Source organism: Myotis brandtii, unplaced genomic scaffold (assembly GCF_000412655.1).
Source record: "Myotis brandtii unplaced genomic scaffold, ASM41265v1 scaffold268, whole genome shotgun sequence".
NCBI lineage: Eukaryota > Metazoa > Chordata > Mammalia > Chiroptera > Vespertilionidae > Myotis > Myotis brandtii.
Window position 1 is genome coordinate 2,778,236 of NW_005360187.1, and position 24,897 is coordinate 2,803,132.

General features: G+C 38.2%; 1 protein-coding gene and 1 pseudogene across 13 annotated transcripts in view; both read left to right on the forward strand.

Annotated features, from left to right (window-relative positions):
- The window catches only part of SLMAP (sarcolemma associated protein), a 164,091-nt gene that overhangs the window by 4,555 nt on the left and 134,639 nt on the right, over positions 1 to 24,897 (forward strand). The gene's annotated exons all lie outside the window — the stretch shown is intronic.
- Positions 19,912 to 20,422, forward strand: LOC102238889 (annotated as a pseudogene).

Sequence of the window (24,897 nt, forward strand, 5' to 3'; positions counted from 1 at the left end):
CTTATCTGATTTGAGGCTTTGTGGAAAGGAGATAGTCCAGTGGTCCAAACAGTATGCAGTCTATTTCCAGTCTCTCTGTAGTAGTACTAGTTGTTTACTTCCAGTTGCCATTTTTTTACTTAAATTCAACAGGTACTATTGAGCACCTGTTCTAACATGATCTGTTTTAGTGGAGGGATGGTGAGGGGGAAGGAAATGGCAAGAACTGATAAGAATTGTTATTTCTCCTTTCTAGAAGCTTATATTTTAGAGAGGGTGATTATACACCTTGAGAACAGTTGACTGAGATAAGATAATATTATATAAATTAAAATGGTAAGAGCGTGATAGTGTTTGAATTGACTTTAAAATAAGGGATGACCCGACCGGTGTGGCTCAGTGGTTGAGTATTGACATATGAACCAGGAGGTCACAGTTCAATTCCCAGTCAGGGCACATGCCGGGTTGCAGGCTTGATCCCCAGTGTGGAACATGCATGAGGCAGCTGATCAGTGATTTCTCTCTCATCATTGATGTTTCTATCTCTCTCTCCCTCTCCCTTCCTCTCTGAAGTCAATAAAATTATATTTTTTAAAACAAGGGATGGATAGATACAAGTTACAAAAAAGTGCTTTCTGGTTGTTCTTGTGTGTTTTGAGGGGATGAGAGTGAAATAAAACAGACAAAAGCAGATCATTTTTAATGACTTTGGCATCTTCCAAATACTGCAGAAATGAATTTTGTTGGATTGTAGAGTTCTTTTGGAGAGCAGCTATGGTGAACACCCATTCTTTGTGATGGTTTTGTTTGTGCCTTGTTTTTGTAATTAGGAGTTAGGCCTTGGAAGAGAGGGTTTCTGTCTTATATGTCTGTTTCCTTTTATTTTGTATAAAGTAGATGTTGGAGCTGAGTAGATAGTGTGGTGCCAGGTTGTAGAGTGCCTTGATTACCAAACTAAGGACATGGACCCACAGGCTATGGAAAGCCAGGGAGAGTTCTGTGCAGAATAATGACATACCAAAAGTCCCATTTAAGAGCGATACAATAATATGTAGAGAGGTCTGGAGCAAGGAAAAATGAGTAACAAGTTAACTAACACTTGTGTACTATGTACCATGCCTGTTCTAAATGCTTTAAATGTTAATTTATTTAATTCTTAAATAGCTGTTCAAGATAGGTGTTTATTTTCCCCATATTAACCTATGAGGAAATTAAAACACAGGAAGGTTAGGTTAGGTTTACTTGCCCAAGTTCACATAGTTATTAAATGGAAGAGCTAGGATTTGAACTAAGGTATTCTGACTCTTGATTCTAAGGTCTAGAACTTAAGCTCTTAACTACTCTGCTATTCTGAGGCTTTGTAACAGTTTAGATATAATGTCATTTTGTAAGGATATAGACCAGATTCACAATAGGAATGAAAATAATTAAATGCCAGAAAATGAGAAAAGACAAGTGTATTAACTTATCCATTAGGACTTTAGCAAAGAGAGAGATTTTAGAGAAAGTTTCATGGATGAGATAGTTTCAGTCAAGGAAAGAATTTTGGGTGGGAAGAATTGCTCAAGCAAAGATATAGATATGGCATGTTCCAAGACATTGCAAGGAAGTCATTGCAAAGGGAATCTCCAGAATTTTACAACCAAGATAGTTTCTTCCTTCTTCCTCCCTTTATCTAAACATGAGAGCAATGATTCTGGCCTTAGTTTTTGGGACAATGGCATATAATACATTCATTGATTTTGTTTATTTGTTTGTGTGTTAACAGATACCTAATTTATTCTTTTGTTAATCCTCACCTGAGAATATTTTTTTTCCCATTGATTTTTAGAGAGGGTGGAAGGGAGGGGGAAGAAAAGGAGAGGGAAGCAGGGAGAGAAAGAGTGAGAGAGAGAGAGTAAGAGAGAGAGAGAGAGAGAGAGAGAGAGAAACATTGATGTGAGAGAGACATGTTGATTGGTTGCCTGCTACATGTGCCCTGACCTGGGCTGAGGATTGAGTCTGCACCCCAGGTACATGCCCTTGGCCAGGAAGCAAACCCATGCCCCTTTGGTGCTCTGGCCGACGTTCTAACCATTGAACACACTGGCCAGGGTGATACCTAATTTTTTTTTGGACAGAATTTAAAAGATCATTAAGAGGGGTTGCTTTTTCTGAGAAAGTCACATATTTAATACATATTATATTTAAGGCACATTAATTGTAAACATGTTTAGAAGGCATGTTTTATATCCAAAGCACATACTCATTTCCTTCTTTTCATAGTAGTAAAAAAAAATCAATGAAATATTTTATCTATTATTTCAAGTTGTAAAAAATATGGACAGTATATACACTTAAAACATGTTTTCCTACTTAGTTATTTGACTTTATTCCTTAGGTTAAATTTATTCTTTACCTTCCTAGGCTCCTATTTGGTTTTCTCAAGTGGTATTTATGTTAGAGCTTTGTATTTATTCTCTTTGATAAATAGAGAGGAGGGTGTCTGTCATTTAGAGTTTTAAATGAAAAGATTGTGAGATTGTTTCTTAACGTCATATGTCAGTTACTTGAATCAAGAAAAATGGTGGTATTTGTTAGCTGTGGAAATGTTCTAAAGACTCTTTCCTGCCCAAGCTTCTGTCACTGCCACTACAGGTAAATTAACAGTTTACACACTGCTCAAAAATCTTGGCTGTTGGGGGCTTCCAGTCAAGATGGTGGTGTAGGTAAATGCTGTACTCACATCCTCCCACAACCACGTCAGAATTGCAATTGAACTACAGAACAACCATTATTCAGAACCACCTGAAATCTAGCTAAACAGAAGTCCTACAACTAAGGATATATAGAAGTCACATTGAGACTTCTCCTAGGAGGAGCAGAATCGGGAACAGATTGGTCCCACACCCACATGTGGAAGATAAAAATCGGGAAGGATATCTTGGCTGTGGAGGTCCACCTGAGAGCGAGGGGTCCCAGCCCCACACCAGGCTTCCCAGCACAGGAAGAGAAATTCCCACAACTTTTGGTTGTAAAACCAGTGGGAATTGTGGCTGAGTGAGATGGAGGGCTCTCTGAGTCCTAGATGATCCTCTTAAAGGGAGGAACTCACTCCTTCTGAGCTTTAGCACTGGGGCAGCTACTTGAAAGGCACCAGACACATCCCAGAAGAACTGAATTGTTTGGCATCAAAGCAAGGGCTGGAAGGGCAAACAGAAGTGCTGGCAGAGGCCATTGATTCTTTGCTAAGCCCTTTCTCCACAGAGCCGGCAGGCATCATGTCTGAGTTTCCAAACCTGGGTATTACTGTTTGCCCCCACCCTGGTGATTGCCTGAGACCCTGCCCCACCCAACTTGTGGGCCCTCTCAAGCTGTTTCCAATGGCTTTTTCATACAAATGCCTCAGACTTTCTTAAAATCTCTCCAAAAAGTCGCATCTGGCCTCAGTGCCCCATACCTCTCCTTAAGTGACCCCAGGTCTGGCATTAGCAGCATCTGGCCTTGGTTTGAAACTTGGCCTCTCCTGGACATCTCCAAGCCCAGCACAAGTAGCAGCCATCTATAGATCGCTTTGTAGATCATGCTGGGAGGACCCTGGGCAGAACACAGGCAGCAGATGACCTTGGCCTGCATCTTCCAGGAGGCCCCAGAGCTTCAGACCACGTCAAAGCACCACCCAACCACCTCCACAAGTGACACTCAAGGGGTGGACTCAGCAGGGACCAGAGCTCCACTGAAATAAGTTTTGCTCTTTGGGGTGGACCCTTGCACAGCTGATCCTCCACAGTGGTCATAGCCAGCTCTTGCAACTAATCAGCTAGGATAAATCACTTCCATTGATGTGCCAACAGCAATCAACTTCAACAGGAGGGTATACACAGCCCACAGGGTGTGTACATCTGGAGTGCCCAGCTTGGGTGATTGGGGAGGCTATGCCACTGCACCCTACAGGACACCTGTTACACTAGGACACTCTACACCAAGCCTGGGAAATGTAGCAGCTCTACCTAATACGTAGAAACAAACACAGGGAGGCTGTCAAAATGAAGAGACAAAGAAACATGTCCCAAGTGAAAGAACAGAACAAAACTCCAGAAAAAAGAACTAAACAAAACAGAGACAAGGAATCTGCCAAATGCAGAGTTCAAAACACTGGTTATGACAATGCTTAATGCACTTAGTGAAAACTTCAACGGCATAAAAAAGGACATGGAAACCAGAAGAATAAGTCAGAAATGAAGGATAGAGCCCAGGTTGGTGTTGCTTAGTGGTTAGAGTGTTGGCCTACACATCGAAGGGTCACAGGTTCAGTTCCCAGTCAGGGGAATGTACCCGGGTTGCAGATTCTACCCCAGCTCTGGTCGAGCTGCTTGCAGGATGCAACCAATCGATGGGTCTCTTATATTGATGTTTCTCTCCTCCTCTCTCTCTCTTTCCATCTCCCTCTCCCTTCTTCCCTATCCTCCTGTGAAGATTAACAAAACAACAAAGAAATGAAGGATACACTAACTGAAATGAAGAATAATTTCAGGGAGTCAACAGTATAGTTGATGAAGCCAATAATCAAATCAGCAATTTGGAATATAAGAAAGCAACAACCACCCAATCAGAACAGCAAAAAAAGGAAAAAGAATCCAAAAATAATTAGGATAGTGCAAGGAGCCTCTGGGACAACTTCAAGTGTACCAACATTCACATCATGGGGGTGCTAGAAGGAGAAGAGAGAGAGAGCAAGAAATTGAAAGCTTATTTGAAAATAATACCAACAGAAAACTTACCTAACCTGGTGAAGGAAATGGACTTAGAAGTCCAGGAAGTTCAGAGAGTCCCAAACAAGATGATCCCAAAAGAGGCCCACACAAAGATACATCATAATTAAAATGCCAAGGGTTAAAAACAGTCTTAAAAGCAGCAAGAGAAAAGTAGTTAGTTACCTACAAGGGAGTGCCCATATGACTGCCAGCTGATTTTTCAACAGAAACTGCAGGCCAGAAGGGAGTGGCAAGAAATATTCAAAGTGATGAAAAGCAAGGACCTACAACCAAGATTATCTACCTACCAAAGCTATCGGTTCGAACTGAAGGTCAGATAAAGAGCTTCACAGACAAGAAAAGGCTAAAGAAGTTCATCACCATGAAACCAGTAGTACATGAAATGTTAAAGGGACTTCTTTAAGAAAAAGAAGAAAAAAAAGATTTAAAAAATGAACAATAAAATGGCAATAAATACATATCTATCAACAATTAAATCTAAAAAGCAAGATAAGTAAAGAAACAAAACAGAAACAGACTCATAAGAACAATTAAGAAGTACTAATAAGCCCTAACCGGTTTGGCTCAGTGGATAGAGCGTCGGCCTGCGGACTGAAGGGTCCCAGGTTCGATTCCAGCCAGGGGCATGTACCTTGGTTGCGGGCACATCCCCCGTGGGGGGTGTGCAGGAAGCAGCTGATCGATGTTTCTCTCTCATTGATGTTTCTAACTCTCTATCCCTCTCCCTTCCTCTCTGTAAAAAATCAATAAAATATTTAAAAAAAAAAAAAGTACTAGTAATAGTCATGGAGATACAAAGTACAGCATAGGGAATATAGTCAATAATATTCTAATAACTTTGTATGGTGTCAGATGGGTACAAGATATTTTGGGATGATCACTTAAGTTATATAATGTCTAATCACTGGGGTGTACATCTGAAACTAATATAATACTTTATGTCAACTTTAATTGGAAAAAAAAAGATTAAAAAATTTTTGGTTAAGCCGGGCTGGTGTTGCTCAGTTAGTTGAGTGTTGTCCTGTGCACTGAAGGGTCACTGGTTCAATTCCCATTTAGGGCACTTACCTGGGTTGTGGATTTAATACCTGGTTGGGGCACGAATGGAAGGCAACCAAACAATGTTTCTCTCTCACATCAATGTGTTTTGTTTTCTCTTTCAGCATGTCCTCAGGTGAGGATTAATAAAAAAAGATTTTTGGTTGTTGCTCCATTAATTTTTGGCACAATACTACAAACTCCATCAAAATCTGACTCTCGTTTCCTCTTTTTCAGCTCCATTTTCTATTATTCTTTTTTTTCTTTTGCCCCAAACTCTGTGCAGTAGCTTTGTAACAGTGCTGACTGTTTCCAGAATAAGTGCCTTTTTTGCTGTTTTGTCTTGTTTCCCAGAAGGATCGTTCCCTTCATTCCTTAAGGCCCAGTTCCAATGTGAAAGCTTCCCTGACCCCCACTAACTGAAGAATTGATTGGGTCTTCCTCTATACTCCCATAGAACTTTGTATATAATTTCATTATGGGATACAGACAACAAAATAACTATGATGCAAATATGTACTGTTGCCCTGCCAGATGTGAGCTCTTGAGAACAAGGGAATAGGTACTGCATAAATGTTTGAATGAGTGAAATGTGAACAATGGATCAGTTGGTATTTCTGCAAAACCTGAGGAGGGTCAAAGGGCAGAAGGTCATTCAAGTTAGTTCTTAATTTGGGATCATGAACTTAATTACCAATAAGTAGTATTTATATAAATCATGACTTATTGAGAACTTGTCATGTGCAAGACAGTTTGCTAAGTGTTTTTTGATCATAGATAATCTGAGGTTGGTGATATTAATTTTGAACTATTGCAGATGTTTCTATTTTCATGCAAAATAATACTTTTATTTTAAGGATTTTATAATATTCAGAGTGCTTTCTTATTTCACTTGATCTGTATAACACACTTAGGAAGGTAGAGCAGCTACAGACTGGCTCCCTTTTATCCAAAAAGAGTTTGATGTTTAGAGGTTATTTGTACAAAATCACCTCTTAGGAACTATGGGAGTTGTAACCAGAATCTAGATTTTTTCTAAAATAAAAGCCAACTGCTAAGACATTTATTCTGAACTATCTCATTATGGGCTGAATAATTACTGTAATGAAAATCTGTCTTTTGCTCTCTTGAAAGTTAATCTAAGCTATTATTTTTGGAGTACATAACTAAAATGTTTGTTATATGACAGACGACTGGGAGAACTGAGTTAATTATTTCTCTCGAGTTAACTAGCGTTTTTTAAACATTGTCTCTACTATTTCTACTAATAAATATATTTTTTCTTAGATTTGCATTTAGGCAACTGATTTGGATTTGGGTGTTCATGCAAATGAATGAAACAGCTTTGGAAAAACTTGTTTGCTATGTACTTTTTTTAACCCTTTTAAGAGAATAGCTGACAAATATAAATTTAAAAAGTAAAGTTTATGTAGCTACTTGAACACATGGAAGCTTGGTGATTAGTACTGTATCCTTTGTCAAATATATAGTTTGGGTTAGATTTTCATTTACAGACATATGAAACTTTGTTTCTTATTTATTTATATTAATGTTTTATCAATTTCAGACTTATAGTTTTACCTACATTTATAACTACTAACTTGCTCTAGTTGAGCTAAACAGAAATGATTTTCCAATATAGACATTCAAGCTGTTATTTCTTTTCTTATTTTTAACTTTTATGTACTAATAACAGGAATACATTTCCATAAAAATTCAAGCAATAGGGAAATATAATGAGTGCAGATATGTCCTCCTTCACATAGGCAACTCCCATCTTCTTCCTTTCCTCTAAAAGTAAAAGTTGTTGTTAGATTGTGATTTTCAGAACTTTTTGTGTATTTAACTACTTAGGGATGCAGGTAAAGAAACATAGTTTTTTGTTGTTACTTTTTTTCATAAGTGATTAGATCATAATTTAAAATGTACTTTTTAGCTGATACTATCAAGTGAATTCTGGTAAGCTATTCTGAAATGTGTTAATATGCTCTAAGTTCTGACCAGCATCCAAATTGTTGTAAGATTAATAGTTATCATTTATTGAGCACTTACTAGGTGGTGTGCTAAGAGTATCTCAATTAATCCTCACAGCAAACTTTTGAAGTAAGTAGTATTATCTTCAGCTTATAGATGAGATACAGATAGTGGTGGAGTCAGGAGTTGAACCATCTGATTGCAAAATGCACACTCCTGACCTCTCTATTGTGTGCTATTCCAGCTCTCTTAGTCATTAATCTCATCACCATAGATCAAAAGAAAAAAATGCATTGAAATAAAATATTGTCTTTTAATGCTTAGATATTTTGGTAGTAAATCAGTATAGTTTTAGTTGAAGATCAGTTCCTCAAAAAAGTATTTATCATTTAACATTTTACAAGTTGAATAAAAACACCTGTTTACATGTGAATATGGGTAGGGCAAAAGTAGGTTTACAGTTGTTCATATGGAAAATAACACAAAAATTAATAAATAATAATATAAGAATAAACATTTGCATACTCACAACTATAAACTTACTTTTGCCCCACCCAGTATATTAGAATATCACAGTTCAGATAATATAATATACTAAAAAAGGTACTTTTTTCTTTTGTTGGGTAATTTCTAAGTTTATTATGTATGGAGTTTGTGTTTTAAATGGAATATAATATATATATATATATTTCCACATAAGTAAATCTGATTTAGAAAAAGTTACTACATTTGTTTTTTTAACTGTTTAACTATAGAAATACTATATTATTAGATGCTAGTTACAAGATTCCTTCTGTTTTCAAAAATTCAGGTATAGGAGATAAGATCATATTGTATGCTACAAGTATAGGTATGGTAGTTATGCTTCTAGAATAAACAAAATTTGTAGTTCTGAACAATTCTATTCCTAGCTATAATAAACCAAAGAGAAATCAAAACATATGTCCACACAAAAGCTTGTATGACTGTTCATAGCAGTTTTATTCATAATAGTAAAAAAAAAAGTAGTAAGAACCCAAATGTCCATCAACTGATGAATAGATAAATAAAATGTGATATACCATATAATGGAATATTATCCTAATAAAGAGGTAATATGCAAATCGACCATCACTCCAACTCAAAAGATGGCCGCCCCCATGTGGTCGAAGATGGCTGGCAGGGGAGGGCAGTTGGGAGGGACCAGGCCAGCAGGGGAGGGCAGTTGGGGCTGACCAGACCTGCAGGGGAGGACAGTTGGGGGGGACCAGGCCTGCAGGGGAGGGCAGTTGGGGGGACCAGGCCTGCAAGAGAGGGCAGTTGGGGGGGACCCAGGCCTGCAGTGGAGGGCAGTTGGGGGTGACCAGGCTGTCAGGGGAGGGCAGTTAGGGGAAATCGGGCTGGCAGGGGAGCAGTTAGGGGCAATTGGGCTAGCAGGGGAGCAGTTAGGCATTGATCAGGCTGGCAGGGGAATGGTTAGAGGTGATCAGGCTGGCAGGCAGAAGTAGTTAGGAGCAATCAGGCAAGCAGGCAGGCGAGCAGTCCTGGATTGTGAGAGGGATCCCAGATTGGAGAGGGTGCAGGCTGGGCTGAGGGACAACCCCCCCCCCACACACACACACACATGAATTTCATGCACCAGGCCTCTAGTTGAACAATAAAAAGGAATGAAGTAATGATGCATGCTACAATTAGATGAACCTTGAAAATACTAGGATAAGTGAAAGAAGCCAGACATAAGGCCACATGTGGTATAGTTTTGTTTCTATGAAATGTGTGGGATAGGCAAATCAATAGAGTCAGAAAGTAGATTAGTTGTTGCCAAAGACTGGGAGTAAAGGAGTAATGGTTAATTTTATATATCAACTTGGCTAGGCCCTGGTGTTCCATTTTTGGCCAAATACCAGTCTAGTTGTTGCTGTGAAGGTATTTTTAAATGTGATTAACATTTAAATCAGTAGATTTTGAGCAAGGCAGGTTACCCTCCAGAATGTGGTGGGTCTCATCCAATTAGTTGAAGGCCTTAAGAGAAAAGACTGAGGTTCCCCTGAAGAAGGAATTCTGTCTTTAGAGAGTCATCATACTCAAGACTACAACAACTCTTCTCTGTGTTTCTAGCCTGCTGGCTTGTCCTGAAGATTTCAGACTTGACAGTCCCCACAGTCACTTCAGCCAGTACTTTAAAATATCTTTCTGTCTCTGTGTCTGTCTCTCTGTCTTTTTCATCTGTTTCTCTGGAGAATCCTGGCTGATACAGGGAATGACTGCTAAATAGGTATGGATTTCTTTTTGGGATGATGAAAATGTTATAAAATTGATTGTGGTGATGGTTGCACAATTCTGAGTTGTACACTTTTAATTGGTGAATTGTATGGTAGGTGAGTTATGTCTCAAACAAGTTCCTATAAAAAATGAAATGTTAGATGGAGTAATAACTTAGTGAAAGCAGATTAGAGTGTAGGAGGTAGAAGAGTGTAGAGCGAGTGTTCAAATGTGGGTAGGATTAACAGCAGTTTTTAAAAATATGTATATTTTTATTGATTTCAGAGAGTAAGGGAAAAGGAGAGAGAGATAGAAACATCAGTGATGAGAGAGAATCATCTATAGGCTGCCTCCTGCATGCCTCCAGTGGGGAAATTGAGCCTGTAACCCAGGCATGTGCCCCCGACCGAATCAAACCTGGAACCCTTCAGTCTGCAGGCCGACACTCTATCCACTGAGCCAAACCGGCTAGGACAACAGAGCAGCTTTTGAAGTACCTTTAGCTTAATTATTATCACTAATATCCTATTATGAATTGTCTTACTCTTGATTAGACTTTTGTTTTAACAAATTTAGTAGATGGAGAGTGTGCTTCCAATTTTGAAATAATTTGTTAACAGGCACAATTTGGGTATTATTGAGAAATTGTAGTGCCAAAGTCTTAATGTGGGAGTTGAGAAATGGTTGGAAAAATACAGTTTAAAAGTCTCAGTCTGAACCTGAGAAGCTTAAGACATTAATTTTACTCACTATGAATCTTTTGTGTATGAAGGCACATAAAGTGCAATAAAATATTATTAGAACGAATGATGTTGTCTTGACCAGAAGAAAATGTTCATTTAAGTTATAGTTGAACTTAAATTGGGACCATTATGAATTCTTAATCTTTAACAAGTATCTGTCTCATGCTTGCAGTGCAGTGTAATGTCCAGTAGGTACGTAGCACTGAAAAATATAATTACAGTACAAATAAGTCCAACAATAGAACTATCTGTGAATCATTGTTTCCAAGGAGCTAAGGGAGTGATGTATTCCTTCTCCCAGGATTGGGGGCAGAAAATGTGGAAGGAATGAAGAGGGCTTCACAGAGAAAGTTGTTTTTTAAGCTGCTGTTTGAAGAGTGAGTAGGGCTTTGCTAACTGGATAAAAAAAGAGCAAGGCATTCCAGCCCAAGGGAACAGTATGTGCTTAAGACATAAAAGCCTAAAAGAGAATGATGTATTTTGGGAAATACAAACCCAGATGTTAACAGAATTGGGAAGGGGAAAACAGAGCTGATATCAAACCTTTGGGGGTAGTTGAACATCATTGACAGAAGGCATAGGGGAGGCAGTATGGCTAAAAGCTTAAAGGTTCTGGAGTTAGACTACCTGAGTTGAAATCCCGGCTTCACTGCTTACCAGATGTGTGACCTTGGGGAGTCTCTATTACTCAGTTTTCCTCATTTGTAAAAGGAGGCTAATACCTCAGGATTGTTGTAGAGATTTAATGATAATTCATGTATAGCAGTTGGCAGAATGCCTGGCACAGAATAAGTACTCAATAACTTGTGGTTATTATAATTTTTCTTTATTTTTTTGTTGTTGGTGTACTTACATAGTAAAGCCTGTGTGCTTATTTTCCATCAGTGTGCTTTTTCATTGTTAAAAAACTTTTATTCTTTGGCTCTGGTAGGATGGCTGAGTTTGTTCTAGTGTTGTCCGTACATCAAAAGGTTGTGGATTTGATTTCCAGTTCGGGCACATGCCTAGGTTGCGGGTTTGATGTATTGATGTTTCTCTCTCACGTTGATATTTCTCTCTCTGTGTGTCCCCCTTCCACCCTCCTCTTTCTCTAAAAATCAGTAAAAAACATATCTTTGGGTGAGGATTAAAAGAAAGGTTATCTTCTTTGAATATCTGTCTTTGGAGTTATCTAAACTAAGATAATTCTTTAATACCTTGAAACTTTTTGAAATGTGTTAAAGAAATAGTGTGATATAATGAAAAATAAATATTTGGTCATTGTCCTAGGTTCCTGGCATACAACTCCTAAAATTCTTGGAATCTCCAGAGTGATAAGAATATTTTTTATATGATAATAAGATGGCTGGTAGCTGGGGATCCCTAGATAGCTTCTGGATGGGGCTGGTCTTCTGAAAGACCTGGCGATTAAAGGGTTGGAACTTTCATCCCCCCTTACCAATCTCCAGGAAGGGCAGTGGTGGCAGGTTGAAAACTAAGCTCTGTGAAAACTCTTGAACATTGAAATTCAGGGAGCTTTGGGTTTGGTGAACACATTGAGGTGCTGGGAGGGTGGCTCACCCAGACAGGGTATGGAAACTCTGAGCCCCTTCCCCCATATCTTGCCCTTGCATCTCTTCCATTTGGCTGTTCCTAAATTGTTTCCTTTATAACAAACTGGTAATAGTAAAGCACTTTCCTGAGATCCTGGAGTCATTTTAGTGGATTATCAAACTAAATTTATAGTTGATTGTTTGGAAGTATCAGTGACAACCCAGGACTTTTGGAGAGGCATCTGAAGTAGGGGGAATCTTGTGGGACTGAGCACTTACTTACCTTGTTGGATCTGACATTAACTCCAGGTAGTGTCAGAACCGAATTGAATTGAGTTATAGGACACTCGGTTTTATACTGGACAGTTGAAGTGGTGTTGCAAAAGTCACCACACATTGGATGTCAGAAGTGTTGTGTGTAAAAACAGTTCAAATAGCCCTGGCTGGTTTAGCTCAGTGGATAGAGTGTTGGCCTGTGGACTGAAGGGCCCCGGGTTCGATTCCAGTCAAGGGCACATGCCCGGGTTGTGAGCTTGATCCCCAGTAGGGGGCGTGCAGGAGGCAGCTGATCAGTGATTCTCTCTCATCATTGATATTTCTGTCTCTCTCTCTCTTCTCTAAAATCAATAAAAATAAATAAAAAGTATTTTTTTAAAAACAGTTCAAATAGTCTTATAATTAATATCTGTTATCCATTTTTTATTTTAAATGTTTTTTATTTTTTATAATGTTGCATGCAATAATCATTAATATTTCAAGAAAAACAATTTTAAATATAATAATGTTACATGCAGTAAACACTAATACTTCAAGAAAAGATTTTAAATATAAATATAATAATATTACCAAAAGTGTACTAACATAGTATAATATCACAAAAGTTGTAGGAAATATTAAAAATTTGCAAATAACAGGATTACTTCTATTATATTCTAAAATTCTAGAGGCCCAGTGCATGAATTCATGCACCAGTGGGGTCCCTAGGCCTGGCCTGCGGGATGGGGTCGAAACCGGCTCTCTACCATCCCCTGAGGGGTCCTGGATTGCGAGAGGGCGCAGGCCAAGCCGAGGGACCCCACTGCTGTACGATTGAGGCCGGGGAGGGATGCGGGAGGTCGGCCAGCCAGGGAGGGACTGTGGGAGGGCCCCAGGGCATGTCCGGCCCATCTTGCTCAGTCCTGATTGGCCGGACCCCAGCAGCAAGCTCACCTACAGGTCGGAGCATCTGCCCCCTGGTGGTCAGTGCACATCATAGCAAGCGGTTGAGCGGCTTTAGCATATCATTAGCATATTACACTTCGATTGGTTGAATGGAAGACTGGACAACTGGACACTTAGCATATTAGGCTTTTATTATGTAGGATTTTTCTCTGGCTCTATTTTTGTTCATCAGTTTATGTTGTTCATTATATTCCACAAATGAGTGAGATCATGTGGTATTTATCTTTCTCTGACTGGCTTATTTCACTTAGCATAGTGCTCTCCAGGTCCATCCATGCTGTTGCAAATAGTAAGAGTTCCTTCTTTTTTACAGCAGTATAATATTCCATTGCATATATGTACCACCGTTTTTTAACCCACTCATCTGCTGATGGGCACTTAAGCTGTTTCCAAATCTTAGCTGTTGTTATCCATTACTACAAAGTTTGTATAGTTTCCTTGTTAAAAGCAATAAAAATCAGTAGCATACTTGACTTGCATTACTTGAAGATTTAGCATGAAAGGAGTTGAATAAGTTTTATGACAAGAATCTAGTCAGTCAATCAGGAAGTATGTAAAAGAGCTAATATTAGGCAACACAGGCATAATGAAGGTGTTAAGATGTTATTTCAGTCTTTAAAGAGCAAAAGCTAACCCCCATAAACAATTAGGGAAGAATTATGTTCTAAATGGAATTAAGAGCTCTATGTGATTAAGATTAGGGAAGGCTTGTTTGTTTGGGAAGGGGGACTTAAATTGGACCTTGAAAATTTAGGGTAGAAAATAATAGGAATCCTTGGTGTAAGGAGGTCTGCATAAAAAGGCATAAGCCCAGAGGATAGTCAGGAGGCAATTGTATGTTAAGGAGACGTATTACTACATTGATCAAATAGTTTAGATTACTAGTAAATGATAGAGGTAAACCTGAGTAAGGCTTCATTTCAGGATAGTTGTACAAGGGTTAAGGTACAAGGGTTGATGGGGAAATAAGCCAGAAACCTTTGGGAACCAAGGCACAAATCTGGGAGTAAGAATCCTGGATTTGCAACTTTGGGGAAAGCCATGCCTCCCCTTAATCCATTCAGATAACCCTGTTTAATAACTAAACTAGTATGTTCTAATAGTAGATTATGAAACACCCATCTGCTTTAATATGCTGACTTCATATTTGGGTGATTGGAAAATGATGAAGATTGGATTCATAGGTATAGTTAATAGACAAGATTCAAAGGTTTCAAACTATGGTTTCTTATTTTCAAGATTGTTTCTTGACATATTGAAAGATTATGCCTGTGTGCATCATTTTAAGATATATATATATTTAATTTTTTTTTTAAATGTATTTCAGAGAGGAAGGGAGAGGGAGAGAGAGATTGAAACACCAAAGATGAGAGAGAATCATTGATCGGCTGCCTCCCACATGCACCCACTGGGAATTGAGCCGCATTTGCCCTGACTGGGAATCGACCTATGACCTCCTGGTTCATAGGTCAGTGTTCAACCACTGAGCCATGCTGGCTGGGCAAGGTATATTTTTTGTCAGTCATTTTTAATTATGAAATAAACTAATTTAAATACTATAATTTTGAATGAAGAATGAAAGTTACAAGGATAATGATGAATAAAATATTGCATGGGAATGTTCAAGTCAGAGACAGGTATTAAGTGATAGGTACATCAGAATTTCAGTTAAAATATATTTTAAAACACAAGACTTATGTAGTAGTCCTAGTTTTTGCCATTTTATTTTTTTTTAGGGAGATACTCTTTTTAAAAAATACTATATATATTTTATTGATTTCAGAGAGAGATAGATAAACATTGATCTGTTGCGTCTAGTCTTGCCATTTCAAATTGACACTCTAAGCTGAGGTTTTTGTTCATAATTGTTACTTGTGTGCAGGTAGAGTTGTCAGATAAGCATCAATAAAGTTTATTGGCATTATACTTGGATTTAATAGTTCTCCCCTACCCCTTGCCAGTGACCTGATTTGAGAATTGTATCAAAAATTTATCTTTGTTTTAGCTGCAGCTTTTTTGTTTTATTTATTTTTATTTATTTATTTTTAAAATCCTCACCTAAGGACATCTTCATTGATTTTTTAGAGAGAGGGGAAGAGAGAGAGGAAAGAGAAAGGAGAGAGGGGGAGAGAAAGAGCGAGAGTGAGAGCGAGAGAGAGAGAGAGAGAGAGAGAGACATCAATTTGTTTTTTCACTTACTTATGCATTCATTGATTGATTGTTATATATGCCCTGACCAGGGATTGAATCTACAACTTTGGCGTATCAGGATGACCATCAACTGAGCTACCCGTCCAGGGCCTCAATATTATTTTGTATTAGTTTCACTTGTACAACATAGTGGTTACACATTTATATAATTTATGGAGGGATTCTCCCCTCACCCCCCAATAATTGTAGTACCCACTTGGCACCATACATATGACTTATGTAATATTCTGAGAGTAATAGTTAATAATGTTATTCATCTCACCTAACCTGTCAACTTTCTTTTGCTTTTGAATTTTGAGTTTCTGGTTGTCTGAGTTAGACTGGATACATCTTAGTTAGGTATGACCCTAAGCAGTGCAAGCACACAGAATAAAAATCTATATGATGTTTATGTGTGTTTTAAATGGTTATTTTTATTATATTTTTCATTTTCTGTTGCTGTCACATGCAAGTTTTGCATTAATCTGTGGTTTTTATTTGTTGGCCATTTTAAGTATGGCTATTTTTGGGTAAATTCTGGATTTTGTTGTTATTCTAAATCAGAATTAAGTGAAGGTTTAATGTTTCTTCATGAAATTTTATTGTCATGATCCTCACCAATTTATTCCTTCTCTTAATATTTTGAAATTAGATCTTGTTTATCACAAAACTTAATCCTTGATTATATATTATTCTGGCCCTAATTAGCCTGTAAGCTTCTTAAAGGTCACTCTAATAGCTTATGCTGCCATGTAGCTCTATAATAAAGGTACAGTGCCCAGTATTTAGTAGGTAGTTAAAAATTTGTTGCCAACACACTACCGTTCTCTAAAGAAATTACAGTGGGGCCTTGACTTACAAGTGTCCCGACTAACGAGTTTTTTGAGATACCAGCTGTCTCTCAGCCAATTTTTTGCATTGAGTTGACAGAGTAATTTCAGTTAATGAGCTCCTTAACGAGCTCGGTCTCGGAACGAATTAAACTCGTAAGTCAAGGCCCCACTGTATAGGAGTACTAACTTAAAAAAACCTGTCTTTGCCCTAGCTGGTTTGGCTCAGTGAATAGGGTGTTGGCCTGCGGACTGAAGGGTCCCAGGTTCGATTCTGATCAGGGGCACATGTCCGGGTTGTGGGGCATGCAGGAGGCAGCTGATCAATGATTCTCTCTCATCATTTTTGTTTTTATCTCACTTTCCTTCTCCTTTCCTCTCTGAAATCAATAAAAATATATTTTAAAAAACACACACAAAAACCTGTCTTTTTTTGAAAAAGCCTCTTAGAAGATAATGTAGAATATGTTTATGGCCTTGGGGTAGAGAAGAATAGTAAGTAATTCACAAAAAGTACACATTGAAGTAAAAGACTGATAAATTTAGATATATTAAATTAAATTTTAAAATTAAAATAGAATGAAAAGTGAAGAAAAACACAATAGAAAGATATTTATAATACACATCACGTGCAAAGGATTAGTATCCAGAATATAGAAAAGACTTGTCCAAATTAGTAAAAAGTGCAATTTAAAAATGGCCAAAAGACACACAAATAAGAATTATAAGAATGGGCAATAAACAAATACAATACATTCAACGTAACTAGGGAACTGTAAACGTAAACCTTGAGACACCATTTATACTCATTCACCATGTTGGATAATATCAAGTGTGGGTGACACTGTAGAGCAATAGGGACTTTCATGTTCTGTTGTTGATATGATTAGTTTTATTGATTGATTTTTGAATGTTAAATCAACTTTGCATTTCTGGGATAAATTCCACTTGATTGTATGGAATTATCCTTTTATATTACATTTCTAGGTTTGATTTGTTTACATTTTGTTAAGAATTTTTGCATCTCTGTTCATGATGGATTAGTCTTTAAAGCTTGTTAGAATTTAACAATGAAGCCATCTGGATCTGTTTGTATTTTATTTTGTTTTTGGTGTTTTTTTGTATGTGGAAAGTTTTAAACTTTAAGGCATTTTTTAAAATAGATACAGGCTTTTCATGCTATTTAGTTCTTTTCCAGTTAATTTAGGTAGTTTGTATCTTTTTAAAAAAAATATCTATCTATCTGTTTATTTATTTTTAATATATTTCTTTTATTGATTTCAGAGAGGAAGGGAGAGGGAGAGAGACAGAAACAGCAATGATGAGAGAGAATCATTGATTGGCTGCCTTTTGCACGCCCCCCACTGGGGATTGAGCCCACAACCTGGGCATGTGCTCTTGGACGGAATCGAACCTGGGACCCTTCAGTCTGCAGGTCAACACTCTATCCACTGAACCAAACCGGCTAGGGCAGGTAGTTTGTATCTTTTTAAGAAATGTGTCTATTTCATTAAGTCAGATTTTTTAGCATAAAATTAATCATAACATTACCTTGTTATCCTTTTACTATCTATAGAATCTGTAGTACTGTCACATCCTCATTTCTAGTATTGGTAATTTGTATCTTTTTTTCCTTTGTCACTTTGACTAGTTGTTTAAAGAATTATCTTTAATAGATTTTTCTCTATTTCTTGTTTTTCATGGATTTGTATTCTTTATTATATTCTTCTTACTGCTTACTTTGGGTTTAATTTCCTCTTCCGTTTTCTAGTTCCATAAATTGAAAACTTCAGATCATGGAGTTAAGACATCTCTTCTAATAAAAGCATTTTATGCTATGATATAATTATTTTGATAAACAATTTGACATTTTTATAATGTTAAATTTGTGTGTACCAGCAGTTCTTCACTTAGATATATATTCTGTTTATTGGGATGTAACCCCATTGTAAGTCAAGGAGCATCTGTGTATCCTATATAATAAAGAGGCAATATGCAAATTAACCCTCATGCTCTCATAAGATGGCTGCCTATAACCAGGCCAGCAGGGAGGTTAGTGAGGGATGACCAAATGACTGAACAAGTAGGCTGCGTGAGGTGACCAGGCCAGCAGGGGGGTTAATGAGGGACAACCAAACGACTGATCAGCAGGCTGCGTGGGGCGACCAGGCCGGCAGGGGCGGGCAGTAAGGGGCGATCAGGCCGGCAGGGGGTGGGGGGGCAGTTAGGGGCGACCAGGCAGGCAGGCAGGTGAGTGATTAGGAGCCAGCGGTCCAGGATTGTGAGAGGGATGTCTGACCGCTGGTTTAGGCCCTAAACCGGCAGTTGGACATCCCCTGAGGGGTCCTGGATTGGAGAGGGTGCAGGGTGGGCTGAGAGGACCCTCCCCCTGTGCACAAATTTCGTGCACCAGGCCTCTAGTATAATATATTTATAGTGGAATATGCCTGGGTGTTATATTATAGAGGAGGAGCATCTAATTCAATCTCTCAGTTTATGCTAGTTATACTGTGGTAATAAATAACCTTAAGACCTCAGAGTTTTGTAACAACAAATATTTATTTCTTGTTCATGTTACATGTTTATTTTATTTTTTTTATAACTTTTTTAAAATATATTTTATTGATTTTTTACAGAGAAGAAGGGAGAGGGATAGAGAGTTAGAAACATCGATGAGAGAGAAACATCGATCAGCTGCCTCCTGCACGCCCCCCAGTGGGGATGTGCCCGCAACCAAGGTACATGCCCTTGACCGGAATCGAACCTGGGACCCTTGAGTCCGCAGGCCAATGCTCTATCCACTGAGCCAAACCGGTTCGGCCATGTTACATGTTTAGATAGATGGCAGCACCATCCACAGTTGTTCTCCTTTCTGGAATTCAGCCAAAAGGAGCAGTTCCTATCAGGGACATGTTCTAGTGGTAGAAGGAAAAGTGCTATGCAGAGTCATGGAATTACAGTTAAAGCTTCTGCTCAGAAACGGCACAAGTCACTTCCACTCACATTTCATTGGCCAAAGCAAGTCACAACCCAGGCATGTGCCTTGACCTGGAATCAAACTGTGACCACTCAACCACTTTGGCCTGGCAAGTGTTGTTCTTATGAGAGATAAAGACTATATCATTTATACAATACTTAATATCTTTTGTGAATAACTGTGACATTGAGTTATGAGGTTTAGTCATGGTGGTTTAAAAAATATATCACTTTCATTTACTTTATTTTGTCTATTCATCTGCTTTGTCAGAGACTGATTTCTACATCAATTATATTTTCAAATAAAACACTAGTATATATTAGTTCATAGGGTCAAACATTTGGATATTTAAAATAGTGACATAGAGGCTATGGGAGATAACTCAGAGTGGGCTGGAGTGGGGTTGTGGCTGTTCCACCCAGAGGGTCATAATTGGTGGAGGAGCTGGAAGCTCTGTGGAAGCAGAGGCTGGCCAAGCTGCAGGTAAAGCATGGGGATCCTGGCAATGCAGCACAACAGGAAGCAAAGTGCAAAGAAGCAGAAATGAGAAACAGGATCTTAGCCCAAGTTCTGGATCAATCAGCTGGGGCCTGGTTTAGTAATTTAGCACTTCTAAAGCCCTAAAAAACTAAAGGAGTAGAGAATTACCTTATACAGATGGCAAGATATGGACAACTAAGTGGGAAGATAGCAGAACAAGGTTTAATGGAAATCCTTGAAAACGTAAGCCAACAAACAGAAAAGAAAGTGACAGTTAAATTCAATAGAAGAAAAATAATGGGCTCTGATGAAGATGATGATTATTGAATTTAAGATGCTTAGACATTGGAACTTAATGGAACAGTTCCAGGACAGATAATACTTGGCAGTTAAGATCTGATTGAATGTTTACTTTGCTTATTGTTTATATACCTTTAGAAAAATAAACTTGCTGTGTAAAATAGAAATAAAAAGGTAAAGAAAATAAAATCGTGACATAAATTCCATAGCATTTGCTTATTGAGCATCTCTTTATTAAGCATCTGCTATGTGGCATATTTGCTAACTGAGAGGGATTCAAGAGTGAAAAAATATGATCTCTGCTTTTAGGGATTCTGCATAAATGGACATGTCTACAAAAAATTACAATGAAGTGAAATAATGTCTAAGAGAGGTACTATAAAGTACGGTAGAAATGTTGAGGATGGAATGATCAATTGATAAGATGATGAAGGAAGGAATAGATAGAATGGCATCTCTGGGTAACTGAAACTAGTCTTAAAAGAAGAGTAGGATTTTAGCATGCAAATGAGAGGAAAGTACATTTTAGGCAGCATTAACAAATAGCATGAGTAATAGCATGAAGGAATAAAAATAGGTGTCTTGTTTGAGAACTTTTGAGTGATTTTTGTGTGACATATGAGGGAAGGGACAGAAGATGAGGAAGAAAGGTAAATTTAGGATCAAGTTTTGAAGGATTTTAATGTCATGCTGCTTTCTCCTTTAAAACAGTGGTGAGGAGTTCCAAAAAATTTTAAAGTAATAGAATCACATGTTTAGATCTTTGCTTTTAGAGCAGCAAAGTGTGTGTGTGTGTGTGTGTGTGTGTGTATACATATATTAATTTCAGAGTGGCAGGGGGAGGAAGAGAGAGAGAGAAACATCAATGATGAGAATCATTGATCGGCTGCTTCCTGCAGGCCCCACACTGGGGATTGAGCCCGCAAACCGGGCATGTGCCCTGACTGGGAATCAAACCGTGACCCCAGTTCATAGTTTGACACTCAACCACTGAGCCATGCTGGATGGACTAGAGCAGCAATCTTGGTGATAATGTGTAAGACATTGGAATTGTGCCTAGAGACAAGGAGACCCAGTAGAATGATATAGAAGAAAGGCCAGTTAGAAATTTCTGGATAGGGAGAGACAGATTTTAGACTCATCACCAGTGTAGTGAAGGCTGTAGGAAATACACTACCAGGGAAGTTTGTACATCTCTAGAGGCTAAGGAAGAACCCTGGGGATGATCAAAATTTAACAGCTGGCACGGAGAAAGAAAACAAAGTTGGAAAACCAGCCAGAGAAATAAGAGGACCAGGAAAGATTGGATTTGTGAGGTACAGGGCAGGGGGAGAGTTTTTGAGAAGGTACTTATTAGTAGCATTCAAGGGCTGAGAATAGTCCTTGGGTTTGACAGGTAAGTCTCATCAGTGGCTTGAGTGCTTTTCAGTGGAGTGGTGGGTATGGAAGCTACTGTCACTGGGTTAAGAAGCTGTGAGTGCCTTGGCTGATGAGCTCAGTGGTTAGAGCATCAAAGGGTAGAGGATTCGATTCCCGGTCAAGGGCACATGCCTGGGGTGTGAGTTGCATAGGAGGCAACCAGTCTCTCACATCTATGTTTTTTTCTCTCCTCCCTCCTCCCCTCTCTGAAAAGCAGTGGAAAAAAAATATCCTCAGGCTGTGAGTGCCCTGGTTGGTGTGGTTCAGTTGGTTGAGAGTTGTCCTGTGCACAGAAAGGTTGCCAGTTCAATTCCCGGTCAGGGCACATGCTCAGGTTGTGGGTTCAATCCCTGGTAGGGGGCATGCAGGAGGCAGCCAATCCATGTTTTGCTCACATTGTTGTTTCTCTCTCTCCCTTCCTCTTTCTCTAAAACTCAATAAAATACCTTAAAAAAAAAAATAGAAGGCTGTGTGACAGCTCTGAAAGTATTTGACTGAATTGGATGCGGAGGTGTAACTAAGGGCATTTCCTTCCACATAAAAGATATGTGTATGTAGACTTCATTGATGATAATTTGTTGTTTTTTTCTCCAGTTTTAATTGTTGTTACTTTTAAGGAGTCTACTGGTTCCTCACATATGTGGGATGGGGTGGGGTGGGGGAGAAGTGGAATGAGAAAAGCCATATAGGTTAGGCACTCCCTATCCATATTAATTTCTCAATACGTAGACTTAAATGTAAATTGAAATCTTATTGTGTTAAATATAATTTGTGGAAATGGGATGTGAGTCACAGATTTCAGAAAGATATAGAAATGTTAAAACTTTGAAATTCTGCAAAAATTAGAAATTCAGTAGTCACTGATATATTCCCTAGTACTTTTTTGATGTCCTGAGTTTTTAAGTTGTGTGTGTGTGTGTGTGTGTGTGTGTGTGTCTAAAGAATATGAATGAGAGTCTCTCTGAGAACTGCTTAATCTGGGAATGATATTCAATGAAAGGGTTAATGTTTTAGTATCCATCCTGACAAACAACTAACAATTCAAAAATGGTTATGGGAACTTACAAACTAATGTTAAAAAAAAAAAGTGAAACATCATGGTAAAATTTGAATATTTTTGCAGTGAGAGATCCATTTTGTGGATTATCAAATTCTCTTGCTTAATTTTTTGTTACATGGTCACTTATTTTCTATTTATAAACTTTATAATAGTTTTTTAGTTTTGCATTCTTGTTTTTGTGGTAAGTGCTGAATATATGACTATTAAAATGTACTTTTGACATTAAGTAAAAAGGAAGATAGCAAACAATTTCCAATTAAACATGTAGGACTAATAATTCCTCTGAATTTATACTATATAAAATGAGATCATGTATGTATTTAAAAATTCACTCTAAATTTAATAGAAAAACATAGTTAAGTTACTTTGAAGCAAAGAGGTCAAATAAAATATTTTCTATTTCAGAGATTTATATCCATGAATGTAAAGATAAAAAAGATATACTGAGATATATATTTAAATACATTTTATGAGTTCTGGGATAGAAAAAACTTACTGTGAGCAGGAGTTAGGGGAAGAAGGAGATTTTAGAATGGCCTTTTATGAGATTGGTCACTGTGTATAGCAGCAGTCTTACTTTAAAAAAAGAGTAACATTTTATTTTGCATGTGTTACAGTTCTGAACCTTACTACTCTTTTTACTTGCACAATGTTTTCTATTGTAAAGCATGTATGTCAAAACCCAGAATCTGCGTTGTCACTTCCTTATTATAATTCCGGCTCTGGAGTGAGCACCAAAGCCCCATCGAAGCAAGTCTAGCCCCAGAGGGGTGTCTCCAGCACAGAAGTTCTCCCACTGCAGACACAGCTGATTCTCACAGCCAATTGGCCTGGAGGTCAATTCCTCACAGTGATAACTACAACAATCAAGGCTTAACCACAACAAGACTGTGCACAAAGCCCACAAGGGGGTGCACCAAGAGTGTCTACCTCAGGTAATTGGGACACTTAGCACAGAAAGGCACTCTATCGACACAGCGAAGCATAAAAAAATGCCAAGACAAAGAAACAGGACACAAACGACAGAATTGGAGGAAAGCAAACTGTTGGATATAGAGTTCAAAACCACACTTTTAAGGTCTTTAAAGAACTGTCTAGAAGCCGCCGATAAATATAGCGAGATCCTCAAGAAATCTAGTGAGACCTTCGATGTTGTGATAAAGAACCAACTAGAAATTAAGCATACACTGACTGAAATAAAGAATATTATACAGACTCCCAACAGCAGACCAGAGGATCGCAAGAATCAAGTCAAAGATTTGAAATACGAAGAAGCAAAAAACACCCAACCAGAAAAGCAAAATGAAAAAAGAATCCAAAAATACGAAGATAGTGTAAGGAGCCTCTGGGACAGCTTCAAGCGTACCAACATCCGAATTATAGGGGTGCCAGAAGAAGAGAGAGAGCAAGATATTGAAAACCTATTTGAAGAAATAATGACAGAAAACTTCCCCTACCTGGTGAAAGAAATAGACTTCCAAGTCCAGGAAGCGCAGAGAACCCCAAACAAAAGGAATCCAAAGAGGACCACACCAAGACACATCATAATTAAAATGCCAAGAGCAAAAGACAAAGAGAGAATCTTAAAAGCAGCAAGAGAAAAAAAGTCAGTTACCTACAAAGGGGTACCCATATGATCGTCAGCTGATTTCTCAACAGAAACCATGCAGGCCAGAAGAGAGTGGCAAGAAATATTCAAAGTGATGAATACCAAGAACCTACAACCAAGATTACTTTATCCAGCAAAGCTATCATTCAGAATTGAAGGTCAGATAAAGAGCTTCACAGATAAGAAAAAGCTAAAGGAGTTCATCACCACCAAACCAGTATTATATGAAATGCTGAAAGGTATCCTTTAAGAAGAGGAAGAAGAAGAAAAAGGTAAAGATACAAATTATGAACAACAAATACACATCTATCAACAAGTGAATCTAAAAATCAAGTGAATAAATAATCTGATGAACAGAATAAACTGGTGAATATAATAGAATCAGGGGCATAGAAAGGAAGTGGACTGACTATTCTTGGCGGGGAAAGGGGAATGGGAGATGCGGGAAGAAACTGGACAAAAATCGTGAACCTATGGATGAGGACAGTGGGTGGGGAGTGAGGGCAGAGAGTGGGGCGGGAACTGGGAGAGAGGAGTTATGGGGGGGGGG